Source organism: Corylus avellana, chromosome ca1 (assembly GCF_901000735.1).
Source record: "Corylus avellana chromosome ca1, CavTom2PMs-1.0".
Taxonomy (NCBI): Eukaryota; Viridiplantae; Streptophyta; class Magnoliopsida; order Fagales; family Betulaceae; genus Corylus; species Corylus avellana.
This window is the reverse complement of record NC_081541.1, coordinates 20,585,529-20,599,545: the sequence shown is the minus strand read 5'-3', so window position 1 is coordinate 20,599,545 and position 14,017 is coordinate 20,585,529.

Sequence of the window (14,017 nt, the reverse complement as noted above, 5' to 3'; positions counted from 1 at the left end):
TAAAATTTAAGTAGATGCCACATGTCAACATTTGATTGGTTCACGTGAAATTTCGTTAAGTCAACCGACGGAGGACTAACTTGGTTTATTATCAAAACCACAGGGACCTCCTGTGATAAAAATGAAACCCTAATTGGGAAAAAATAAAGTTGTGAAACCCAAGGAGGCCTGAAGTATTTAACCCTTAAAAAAAAAAAAAAAAAATACAAATAAAAGATGTTTATGAAGCAATTGCAGTCAATTTGGTCCTTCTTTTATTTGGTATTTTTTTAAAAAATAAATAAATAAAGTTGTGCCCAAGTTGGGCAAAAAAGTTAGGTCTTTAGCATTTTCCTTTTAAAAATGTTGTTTGCAAATTTTATTCTAAAATGACTCATTCCGTAACTCACCTCGAATCCTGTATGTGTCTAAGAGTTTGTATACATATGGTTAAGATTATACTTAAATTGTGTGAGACACTTAAAATTATAACTCTTTAGTCAATATTCACAGTGGCCCACTCTATTTTATAGGTTGTCCCCTGCATGACTCAAACCCATAAGATGGTGCATGACTCTAATACCAAAAGGGTGAGTTAATCTACCCATAGTTTGTTTATTTGATATTAGAACTATGTACCACATCACACGAGAGCAACCTATAAGATAGAATAAGTCGTTGTAGACGTCAGATGCAGAGCGTGATAGTATGTTATAATTTAAGTGTATCACATGACTTAAGTACAATCTTCACTATGTATATAATATAAGTTATTGGACAACTTCCCTTACAAGTGGTTTTCAAAATGTTTGCGCGGGTGTGAGGCTCTCATTCACAGGCTAAATAGCTCATGTGTCATCCCTTTTTGGGCCTAGATTTCGCTACCCAACAGCCCAATACTCCACTTAACACTTCCCTTTCACTCTCTGATTAGGACAAAAAAAATAAATAAATACACAACATGGACAAATTATAGAGCTACACAATTTTATTTTATTTTATTTTGGAATTACACATATTTTGAATGATAAATTTATTTATCTTTTTTATTATAAGAAATAAAGAATTGAGAAAATTACATGTAGCATCACATTGTCAATATCCCTCAAATTATTAATGAGAAATGCTAGGTGTTAATAATTTGCTCATATTTTTCTCATATTCTCTTACAAATTCAATAAATCAACCATTAAATTTATGAGGTCCACCATTAACTATTAAAAAAAACTATTTTTTTTTTAAAAAAAAAAAAAAAAAAAAATTGCCCCCCTTGGTTTTTCTTTTTCCTTTATATATTTTTTTATAAAAAAAAATAATAATTTTGTTAAAAGGGTATTTTGTTTTTACTGGGTGAGTGAGACATTGACATTGTTTTGATAGTTTATGGGTGACATTGACACACTTGATAGTTTGGAGTGAAACATTCACAATGAAATATTAGTTTGAAGGGGAGTACATGTACTTGTTTTCTAAAACATTTGAAATTTCATGTATCTTTTGAAATAAAAATATGGGGTAATCACATTTTTTTCTCCATGATCTACCACATTTACTATCCAATACACAAACTACCATTTACTTCCGAAAAACCCCATTCCATCAGTCAACCTCGATAAATTAGATGAAATATTTTCTTTTAGACATTAAATCTTATTAAAAGACAAAAATACCCCCAAATAAAAAATTAAAAAATATATATAAATATATAAAACTTATAAAAAAAACTTATAAATTTTATATTTTTATTTCTTAAAAAAAGGGGGTGGCTACCAGTTCCCCTTGGGGGAGGGGGTGGCCAACAAGCCACCCTTAGAGGTGGTCGGGGAATGACCCTTATTCTCCGGCCACCCTGGGCGGCTCGCATGCCACCCATGTAGCACCTAAGAAATATGTTTATAAAATATAATATGCAATGATAATTGTTAGAATATATTATTTCCTTTATTAGAATATTTTATATTTCCGTTATTTAATTTGTAATGTAGGGTTTATTTCTTTCCTTATGTATTTTAGGGTTTAATTTGGGTTTCTTGATCACTACTCATTGTCTCTCTATAAATAGAGAGTTATGTAATATTGATTGATATAGTGAATATACAAGATGTAGCCCATACGTCTCTCTTCGCTTCCGCTCTCTTTTCTCTCTTTTATATTTTAGTATTTTATATTTCATATATATTTTAACAATAATAATTCTTGAGATATTTATGGTGTTATGTAAATATTATATGGAGACTAGTAGATGGAATAAGAGAGGGAGACTACTAGATGGTAGAGGAAGACTACTAGATGGAATACTAGAGGAGATTGATAGATGGAATACTAGAGGAGATTGGTAGATAGAATAGTAGAGGGAGACTGGTAGATGGAGTTGGTTTTTCTATAAATAGATCTCCTCCTCTTCACAAATCTTACCACTTCTCTCCATTCTCTTCCACATATTCTTGCTTCTTTCGCTTTCTACTCGGTCTTTCTTCTTTCTGAGACTGTTTACACAGAACAGAGAGAGAAATGGCGAGACAAAGCGCTGCAAGAAAGAAAGAACACGAGAGAGAACGTACTTGAAAAATTAGGTTCAGAAAAGATACTAGTGAGTCTTAGTCAGATTGGAGCAACTAGATTCTTCATACTACTTATAGCTTTAGTCTAGAGGTAAATAAATTCTCTACTCCTTTTAAAGTTATCATGTCATGCTATTTATACATTTTGTATCAAATTGTAAATAATTATTTTATTTGCATATTATGGAGTTATGTTGCATGCATGATGCATTTTCTAAAAGAAGTTTTGAGAAAATGATGATTATAAGAAATAAGAATAATGATAAACCCTCCTACATGTTGCCCTAAGATTTATCAAGAGAAGTACAAGAAATGCGATAAAAGTTATTATAAAATGAGGGCACATGTTTGGAGGAGAGTATTTTTGCCCCCAAGAGAAACAAGGAAGAACAGAGTTCGGTATCAATAGTCGGATGGAGGCAAAACCAGTGAAGGAGGCTATGCCATAAGGTAGTATTCCATCAACAGTCTACTGAGTGCACCCAAAGTAAAAGTGGCGGACACACATGCATGTGGCCGCAGTTCAGTGTCATGGTCGCAATGACCCGCAACCCAAGTACACAGAGGTAACAATGTACATCTGCCCTATTATGAGATAATGATTTATGATGTTTTATTGCTAGATGTGTCAGTGTGGATATGAGACGGGAGATGTAATTGTTCATATGTATATCGTAGCGACTGGTTTGCATATATATTTTAATGTGCTTGATACGATTCCAAAAATAAAACTTCTTTTTTTTTTTTCTCAAAACAAAATTAAACCAATTATTTATGGTTGGGGATTTACTTACTGGGCCCCTTTTGGCTCATTCAATTTTACGTTTTGTATTCAAGTACAGAGTAGGCTGGAATAGGAGGCTAGAATGGGAGCGAAAATAATTATTAATTTTTTAGTCTTTTCACATTAGTCATTTGTAATTAAGTGCAGTAAGAAATGTTGTTATGATTTGACACTCCACAACTAAAGTTTATTATTTTTGAATCTCATTAATTATCATATTTCTTATAAAACTTTTATACTTTTATAGTATCTTTTTGAATTAAGTACTCTAATAGACCTAATAGATCTTTGAATTTTTTAAGAGAAAAAGTAACAAATCTAGCCATAACGAATTTATGGGCTAAGGAAAGAAATTTATGGGCTGTGGGTAGGTTTTGTTGGGTCCATGGTTGTGGTCTTATATCCAAGAAAAAAAATCACTAAACAAAAAGCAAAAAATAAAGCAGCTAATGTGGTATTTTTGTGACCAAAAATATAAATTATAAAAATAACCACTATCAATATAACGAATTTTTATAGGATACGGCTATAGAGAGGGTGTCGAACCTCAAAGACTGTAGGAGTTTTATTATCAAAATTCGAAGGATTAAAATTAACTTAATTAAAAAGAGAATTGATTTGATTTTCTTTAAAACTTAAAGTGCATGAAAGTAAAAGAGATTAAAAATAAGAGAGAGTGTAGGGTATTGACTTCACCTCTATCCGCACAATAATAGTTAATCATAATTAATCCAAGAAATTCATTCTATGCATGTTATAAATAAACAAGTGATAAGCGCCGAATGTTGCACATTCAAGCCCCTTAATTTTACATATGTTAATTCCTTAGCATTGTTATTTGTTTGATTTTGTTTTGTTTTTGTGTTTCAGGTCTTATTTGACAAACCATTGAAAATTGGGCTTAAAAGGGCAAAAAAAGCTGAGCATTCTGGATCGAGGATCGAGCGCACCTGCGTTCGAGCGTCTATGGCCAGGGATCGAGCGCATGCTTGCGCTTGTGCGCATAACAGCTAGGCTCGAGCGCACTACGCTCGAGCGCACAAGACTTCGGATCGAGCGCACTCGGGTGTGTATTGCACGGCAGCAATCCTTTTCCAGCGTAGATTTGGTTTTCAGTCTCCCAATTGGACTAGGATATTGACCTCCGATTTTCTGAGGATTTCTAGGGTTTTTAGGGTTTTCCTAATCCCTATAAATAGGGCTCTAAACATTGTAAACAGACACCGCTTTCTAGAGTTTAAATTTCAATAAATTGTCTGTGGAGCTTAGAAAATCATGAGCAGTTAAACCCAATTGTGGGGTATTGATGTAACCCTTTCCAAGCACAATGATTTGATTGTATTTAATTTCTAGTTTTCAATTTATGCATATTGATTGTATAACTCTGAGGACTGCTATAATTGATTTCTATTCTTCATATTAAATGCAATTGTTCTTTAATTCCAATTCAATATTAGTAAAATCTTTATCTTGTCTTAGAAATTATTTTACTATTATTGAAACTTAAATCATTTTTATTTTCTGTGATTATAAGAATGATGGTTATACAATTGTTTTTGATTGACATGCAATCAATAGGATTAGATAGACCATACCTAGAAAAGACGGATCGTGCTATGCCCTAGTTTAGTATAATTTAGGTAGACAATCCGTGCCAACCGAAGATGGGTTATTCTATTCCATTGATTGTATGAAATTATTTACATATGTTTTCTTGTTTAAATTATAACATGCATAGACTGAATTGCTAGAATTAATTATGGTTAACCATTGGTGTGCGGATCGTGGTGAAATCAATACCCTACTCTCTCTCTCATATATTTACTTCTTTTATTTCCGTTTATTTTATGCACTTTAAATTCATACAAACAAATCATTCTCTTTTTAATTAAGTTAATTTTGATCTTTCAAATTTTGATAATAAAACCCTTGCAGTCCTTGAGGTTCGACACCCTCTCTATAGCCGTATCCTACAAAGATTCGTCCTATTGCGAGTGATTATTTTTATAATTGATATTTTTGGTCACAAAAATACCACATCAACAAGAAACTACCTTATTAAAGAATAAGCATAATCTATGATCGGTTGGCACGGATCGTCCACCTAACCACTAAGATGCGGTACTACCCGTCTTCCCTAGGTATAAATTATCAAATTCTTTAACAGGATACATATAATCAACGAATAAGTGTAACCCATCTTCGATCGGCACGGATTGTCTACCTAAATTACATTAAACTAGGGTGTAGTACAATCTGTCTTCCCTAGGCATGGCCTATCAAATCCTATTGATCATATGTCAATTAAACCTATTGTATAACCAGCATCCTCATAATCACAGAAAACAAGAATGATTTAAGATCAATAAAAGTAAAATACTTTCTAAGACAAAAGAAGAATTTCACAAATATTGATATTAGAATTTAAGAACAATATTTAATAATTAAGAATAGAATCAAAAGGTAACAATTCTCATAGTTATACAATCAACATGCATAAGTTGAAAATCTAGAAATTAAATACAATCAAACCATTGTGCTTGGATAGGGTTACATCAACACCCCACGAAGGGGTTTAGCCGCTCATGATCTTCTAAGCTCCAAAGACAATTTTTTGATTTCTAGCTCTAGAAAGCGGTGTGCTTGTTTACAATGTTTAGAGCCCTATTTATAGGGATTAGGAAAACCCTAAAAACCCTAGAAATCCCTAAAAAATTGGAGGTCAGTCTCCTTGTCCAATTGGGAGACTGAAAACCAAATCCACGCCCGAGTGCGCTAGATCCGAAGTTTTGTGCGCTCGAACACAATTTACTCGAGCCTGGCTGTTATGCGCACGAGCGCAGGCATGCGCTCGATCCTTGGCCATAGACGCTCGAGCGCAGGTGCGCTCGAGCTCAGGAGTAGCTGCGCTCAATCCTAGATCCAGAATGCTCAGCTTTTTGCCCTTTAAGCCCAATTTTCAATAGTTTGTCAAATAAGACCTGAAACACAAAAACAAAACAAAATCAAACAAATAACAATGCTAAGGAATTAATATATGTAAATTAAGGAACTTGAATATGCAACATTCGGCACTTATCAGCAACACATATTATACAAAACAAAACCAAAAAATTCTCAACTTAAATCACATTTACCTTTCCTAATATTTACAAGAGAATTGATGGAGGGAAAATACCATGGCTTGCTGCTACACAAAAATCTAAATATTGCCGTTACTGCTTCTCTTCTCTCTTATTTTCTTCTACCTTAAATAAAGTAGCACATATCATACAAAACAAAACCAAAAAAATTCTCAACTTAAATCACATTTACCTGTCCTAATACTTATAAGAAAATTGATGCAGGGAAAATACCTTGGCTTGCTGCCACATAGAAATCTAAATATTGTCATTACTACTTCTCTTCTCTTTTCTTTTCTTCTACTTTAAATAAAGCATCACATATCATACAAAAAAAAAAAAAACCAAAAAATTCTCAACTTAAATCACATTTACCGATCCTAATATTTACAAGAGAATTGATGCAGAGAAAATACCCTGACTTGCTGCTACACAAAACTCTAAATATTGTCATTACTGCTTCTCTTTTATTTTCATCTACCTTAAATAAAGCTGCACATAGCATACAAATCAAAACCAAAAAAATTCTCAACTTAAATCACATTTACTGGCCCTAGTATTTATAAGAGAATTGATGCAGGAAAAATACCCTAGCTTGCTGCAACACAAAAATCTAAATATTGCCATTACTACTTCTCTTCTCTTTTCTTTACTTCTACCTTGTTTTCTTCATCTACCCAATCTTACCAAAATACCCTAGGTTCGAAATACCCAAGCTTGTTTGTGATTGACAAGCTGGTGTTTGGTGGTTGGTGATTGGTGAAACAAGGTCTTGGAAAAGACTGCTTGGAGGCTGGTGTCTAGTGAAGTTTTTGGAGGTACTTCATAATTTTTTCTAGTCTTTTGGGATTTTATTTCCTTACAAGTTTATACATACATATGAACAACATATATGTTAGTTTTTGTGTTGGCTAATTTGGTGATCAGAACGGAAATTCCAAAGCACCAAGAATCATCCCCAATGCAAGACCGTCCAGATGTGAAGAAAGGCCATCCGGACGCGATATCCCGTGAGAAATATCAATCTCCATGCTAGGCTATCCGGACAGGAAGCAAGCCCGTCCAGACACATGTTCTCGGGAGCTTCATCGCAATGCCGTCTGCATGCCATCCTCACCCTATCCGGACATGCCGTGCCAAACGTCTCAAGTTAGGGATGTTGCCCTAAAGCTATCGAGACACGAATACAGATTTTGTAAGGGAAGGACCTTACCCATAAACCCCAAGATATTCTCATAAATAAATTATCTTCTCTACACTCGCTATTCTCATAAACCCCGAGCAAATGAAATGTTAAGGAAAGAAAATCCCAAAGAAGAAAGAAACCATAGATTCATCCCTATTAAATTCCCATTGTTTGGGATCCAAGAAAACAGAACTACACTCATATGACCAGACACCAATGCCTAGGTTTCATTGGAGTAATTCTTTGATTTAGATGAGACACAAAATCAAGAACAAGTAAAATAACGTAGAACTACAATATTTCATCTATCTTCTTCTTAATCTCTTCATAAATTACAGCAAACGAATAATGGACTTTTCAAAAATTTGCTAAAAGGTTTTGTGACCAATCTAATTACTTTCATTGTAGACCTTGTTGGCATAAAGTTTTTGGAAATGTTAGATAAAGTTTTTAAGGGAAGTACCTAACCCATATATTTGACATCCAAGGGCCCCAACCCCTGTGAATAATTGATGGATATCATAGAATTTGAATTACTAAGTTTGGAGATAGGTAATATTTGAAGCTTTATTTTTTAGGACGAAATTTCAATCAGAAGGGAAGATTGTAACACCCAAGAAATATTTTCATGAAATATATTAGGTAATGATAATAATTCTTGAGAAATTTATGGTGTTATGTGAATATTATATGGAGACTAGTAGATGGAATAGTAGAAGGAGACTAGTAGATGGTATAGGAAGATTGGTAGATAGAATAGTAGAGGAGATTGGTAGATGGAATAGTAGTGGAGATTGATAGATGGAACAATAGACGGAGACTAGTAGATGGATCTGGTTCTCTATAAATAGAGCCATTCCCCTTCACAAATCTCACTACTCCTCTCCATTCTCTTCCACATATTCTTCCTTCTTCCACTTTCTACTTGGGCTTTCTTCTTTCTGAGAATGTTTACATAGAACAGAGAAAAAAAAAGGCGAGACAAAGCGTTGCAAGAAAGAAAGAACATAAGAGAGAACGTACTTGAGAAATTAGATTCAGAAACGATACTAATGGGTCTTAATCACATTGGGGCAACTAGATTTTTCATACTACTTTTAGCTCTAGTCTAGAGGTAAGTAAATTCTCTACTCCTTTTAAAGTTATCATCTCATACTATTTATACATTTTTGTATCAAATTGTAAATAATTATTTTATTTACATATTATGGAGTTATGTTGCATGCATGAAAGATTTTCTAAAAGGAATTTTGAGAAAATGACGATTATAAGAAATAAGAATAATGATAAACCCTCCTACATGTTGCCCTGAGATGTATCAAGAGAAGTAAAAGAAATGAGAAAAAAGTTATAAAAAGAGGGTATTTTTGGCCCCAAGAGAAATAAGAAAGAATTACCAATACTTGGATGGAGACGAAACCAGTGAAAGAGGCTATGCCAGAAGGTGGAATTCCATCAACAGTCTACTAAGTGCACTTAGAGTTAAATTGGCATACGGGCATGGCTATGGCCGCAATTCTGTGCCATGATTGCAAGGACTTGCAACCCAAGTACACAGGAGTAACAGTGTACATGAGCCCTATTATGAGATAATGATTATAAATAATTGCTTTGATGATTTATGATGTTTTATTGCTAGACGCTTCAATATGGATATAAAACGGGAGATGTAACCATGCATATGTATCTCATAGTGGCAGGTTTGCATACATATTTTAATGTGCTTGATACCATGCCAACTTTTTTTTTTTGAAAAAAAAAAAAACAAAATTAAACAAACTATTTATGGTTGGGGATTTACTTACTCGGCCCCTTTTGGCTCATTCAGCTTTACTTTTTGTTTTCAGGTAAAGAGTAGCCTACAATAGGAGGCTAGAATAGGAGCGGAAATAATTATTAATTTTATAGTCTTTTCACATTAGTTATTTGTAATTAAGTCTAGTAAGAAATGTTGTTATGATTTGACATTCCACAACTAAAGTTTATTATTTTCGAAACTCACTAGTTATCATATTTCTTATTAAATGTTTTATACTTTTATAGTAACTTTTTGAATTATGTACTCTAATAGACTTTATAGATCTTTGCATTCTTTAAGAGAAAAAGTAACAAACCAAACCCTAACGGATTTATGGGCTAAAGAGAGAAATTTATGGGTTGTGGGTAGGTTTTGTTGGGTCCATGGTTGTGGTCTCTTATCCAAGAAAAAAATCACTAAAAAAAAGCTAAATAAATAAATAAAGTAACACATATCATACAAAAACAAAACAAAAAAAATTTCAACTTAAATCAAATTTATTGGTCCTAATATTTACAAGAGAATTGATGCAAGGAAAATACCATGGCTTGCTGCTACACAGAAATCTAAATATTGCCATTACTGCTTCTCTTTCTCTTTTCTTTTCTTCTACCCTAAATAAAGCAGCACATATCGTACAAAACAAAACCAAAAAATTCTCAGTTGATATCACATTTACCAGTCCTAATGTTTATAAGAGAATTGATGCATGGAAAATATCCTCGCTTGCGACTACACAGAAATGTAAATATTGCCATTACTGCTTCTCTTCTATTTTCTTTTCTTCTACCTTAAATAAAGCTGCACATATCATACAAAACAAAACCAAAATATTTCCAACTTAAATCACATTTACAGGTCCTAATATTTACAAGAGAATTGATGCAGGGAAAATACCCTAGCTTGCTGCTACACAGAAATCTAAATATTACCATTATTGCTTCTCTTTTCTTTTCTTTTCTTCTACCTTAAATAAAGCAGCACATATCATATAAAACAAAACAAAAGAATTCTCAACTTAAATCACTTTTACAGGTCCTAATATTTACAAGAGAATTGATGTAGGGAAAATACCATGGCTTACTCCTACACACAAATCTAAATATTGCCATTATTGCTTCTCTTCTCTCTTCTTTTATTCTACCTTAAATAAAGCAGCACATATCATACAAAACAAAAGTGATGAGTGCCAAATATTGTATATTTGGGCCCTTTAACTTGTATTTATTAAGCTCTTAGCTTTGTTATTTTCTAATGTTTTGGGTAGTTTTGGTGTTTTAGTGTTTTGCAGGTCATTGAGAGAAAACTGCAGTCTCTGGTGTGAAAATTGTGAAGAAATTGAAGAAATGCATTTCTGGAAGTCTGATCAATTGTAGAAGCCTTGAAGACCTGAGTGCGCTCCAGCGCACCTAGAGTGCGATCAAGCGCATCCGTGCTGACCTGGCAACGCTGAAATCCTAATGTTTTAGTTTAAATATCACATTTTCTTTTGTAAAACACATCAGGAGGCACCGTTTAGAACAAAAAGTCGAATTGTTGTCGTTCTTGAGCCCTTACTTTGTTTTTCTTTGTAAGTTTTAGGATTTTTATGATTTCAATTCATATAACCATGAGTTTTGTGATCATGAGAGGCTAAAACCTTCAACTGAGGTTGAAGATGAAGCCTCGACATTGATAAACATTCATGTTCTTGTCGTTTTATGTATACAATTCAATGTTTAATCAAATTGTTGTTCAAAATCAATTCAATTGCGTGGATTAATTTCATTTGATTAAATGTTGTGCCTTTCCTTCATGCAAGTTTTATATTTGTTGTGTTTCATCCTCGGATACATTGAATGATTTGATTGAGACTTATATCCATTATGATTCCCAGATACAGTGGATGAATATACTGGGAACATATGTAGTTATGAGTTCCAATTTTCGAAACGGGACAAGGTGTAAAACTACGTATGGTTGTGGTTTTCACTTATTGGGTCCCCTTTTGGCTCATCAGTTTTATTTCTTGTTTCAGGTAGTGATCAAGTTGCATTAGGAGTCCGGAATGGGGGTGAACGTATTTAGGATTTCATGTGATTTCATATTAGTCAAGTTAATAAGTGCATTGACACAGTTTTCTTTCAGAGATTGATTAATTTATTTTAATAAGGAACGTTATTATCATTTGTGAGACATATTTTTGTTAAGCATAAATATTTCAGTTTATTTTAAGGACGTTGATGTACAAATTTAATTGTACTCGCAAGCACACGAGTCATGTGCAGTAAAGTGTGTGTGCAAGTGCGAGGTATAATCCACAGGGAGTCGTGTTTGCAAAAATTAATTTTTTAATTTAAACCAATTTAATCTTAACCTAGTTCCAAATTTCGTATTTTTATCGTGCAAAAGCATAATCTGAACTAAATGATTTGAAAACAATTAATGGAAAAGTACTAAGGTTATCCAAATCCGCCTCACCAAATCAAACAACATGTTCTTACATTTTATGCATACAATAGACAACCAAAAAGTGTATACATTGTTCAAAAGTCATAAACACATATTAAATCATTCGATGAATCCATCCATTAAAAGAATCATAACGAATATTTAATTGAAATCAAATCATCCACTGTACCCGTAGATCACAGTGGATATTAATATCAATCCAATCATTCGATGTACCCCTAGACGAAACACAACGAATATAAAATTTAGCATGAATAAAGGGACAACATTCAATCAAATGAAATTAATCAAACAATTGAATTAACTTTGAACAACAATTTAATTAAAAATCACATTGTATACATAAAACAACAAGAACATGAATGTTTATCAATGACGAGGCTTCATCTTCAACCTTAGTTGAAGGTTTTAGCCTCTCATAATAACAAAAACAATAACAAATTGAATTAACGTCATGAAAAACGTAAAACTTACAATAGAATTGGAGTTCAAAGCTCCAAAAACCCAGAAAACACGAATTTTGATAAAGTACGGCGCCCCTGGCGCGTCTCCGTCCATTTATAATGAAAAAAGAATGATATTTATAAGCTAATTTTAGGATTTTAGTGCTGCCAGGTTGGCCGAGTGCGCCCGATCGCACTCGTGCAACATGTGTCCTGCTGCGCAGGGCGCGAGTGCGCTCAATCGCACTAAACGTGCGCTCGAGTGCACTTCCAGTCAGAATTAGTGTACTCTTGTGAAAGATGACTTTGTAGATCTTTGAGTTAGCTTTTCAATGACACTAAGATCACTTCAATCCGAGTTATACAACTATAGATATGGCCTTTTTAGTGGGACTTATCAGGTGCGAATCATCGCTCGATCCCTATTTGCTGCCAATGCTCTATGAAATGTCTTAAGCCCCATAATTAATGGAATGAGTTGCAAATATCAACTTAAAGCCGCATTTTTCTCTTAACAACCTGCAAATCACTAAAATACCAAAACTAACCAAAACATCATAACATAATAAAGCTAAAGGCTTAGCAAATGCAAATTAAGGGGGTCCAAATATGCAATATTTGACACTCATCAAATATACCCACAAACTTACATTTTGCTAGTCCCTTAGCAAAACAAAATGAAAAACAAAATGAAAGCAAGAAACATATGTCCGCTATCGTGGGAGAGACGATTGCATTTAGCATATGCAACAAGCCTTTTAAACCCCTAGGCATCCCTAGTGGACGAGTGAAGTCTCGTGAGGGTTTAACAAAAATGATACCCACAAACATTTTTAGCACAATGTCATTGACAAACACAATTTCCATATAAACACTGGTTCTCACATCATAAGCAGGTTTAACAAAGTAAACACCACAATCAAATCATCAAGCCAACCACAAATCATTCAACTCAAAGGTGAAAATCTGAGACAACACAAGCTCCAATAGGTGCAAAGTGAGACTAACACAAAGTTAAGAGGCTTCAATTTCTCTCAAAATTTGGTGTACCTCAAAATTCATAGGAATTCACACAGATGAAAACACCAAAGGCTTAGATCAAGACATTCATTATATATATATATATATTGTGTGTGTAGGCTGTGTAATGTTCGGCTCCCTTAAGCTTTCTAATTGACCTATGTAATGAGTGTTGGGCCAGTGACTTCCAAACCAGATGATTTTAGGGCGCTAGATGTAAAACATCCCTAAGGCTTAATTACTCAAGTCAAAAAGGCTACGGAGCCAAATTAGCCATACAATGAACCAAATTGAATTTCTCATCTTTTTACGTGAACACTCAATGCTTAGTGAGGCATAAGATCCAGTTACTTAATGAAAAGCTCAAACTGATGATGACACATTTTTTTTTCTTTTATATGTATTTTTTTTTATCTTCAAGCCAAGGTTTCATCAACACTTCATCCTACAAATCGCAAGGCACACCCTAATCAATCTAAATCTCATACCTCACAGACTTTATGCTAGTGTGCTTGTAATAATCAACTCAGACATGTGAAGTCTCTTTAATCCACCAAATGAGTCAAAGGACTCAGATTTCGAATGACATGCAGTGTTCAAAAAGTTAAACACACTAATGACATACAAACCATAGTTATGATGTAACTCATGCCCATTCAACAACATAGCACAA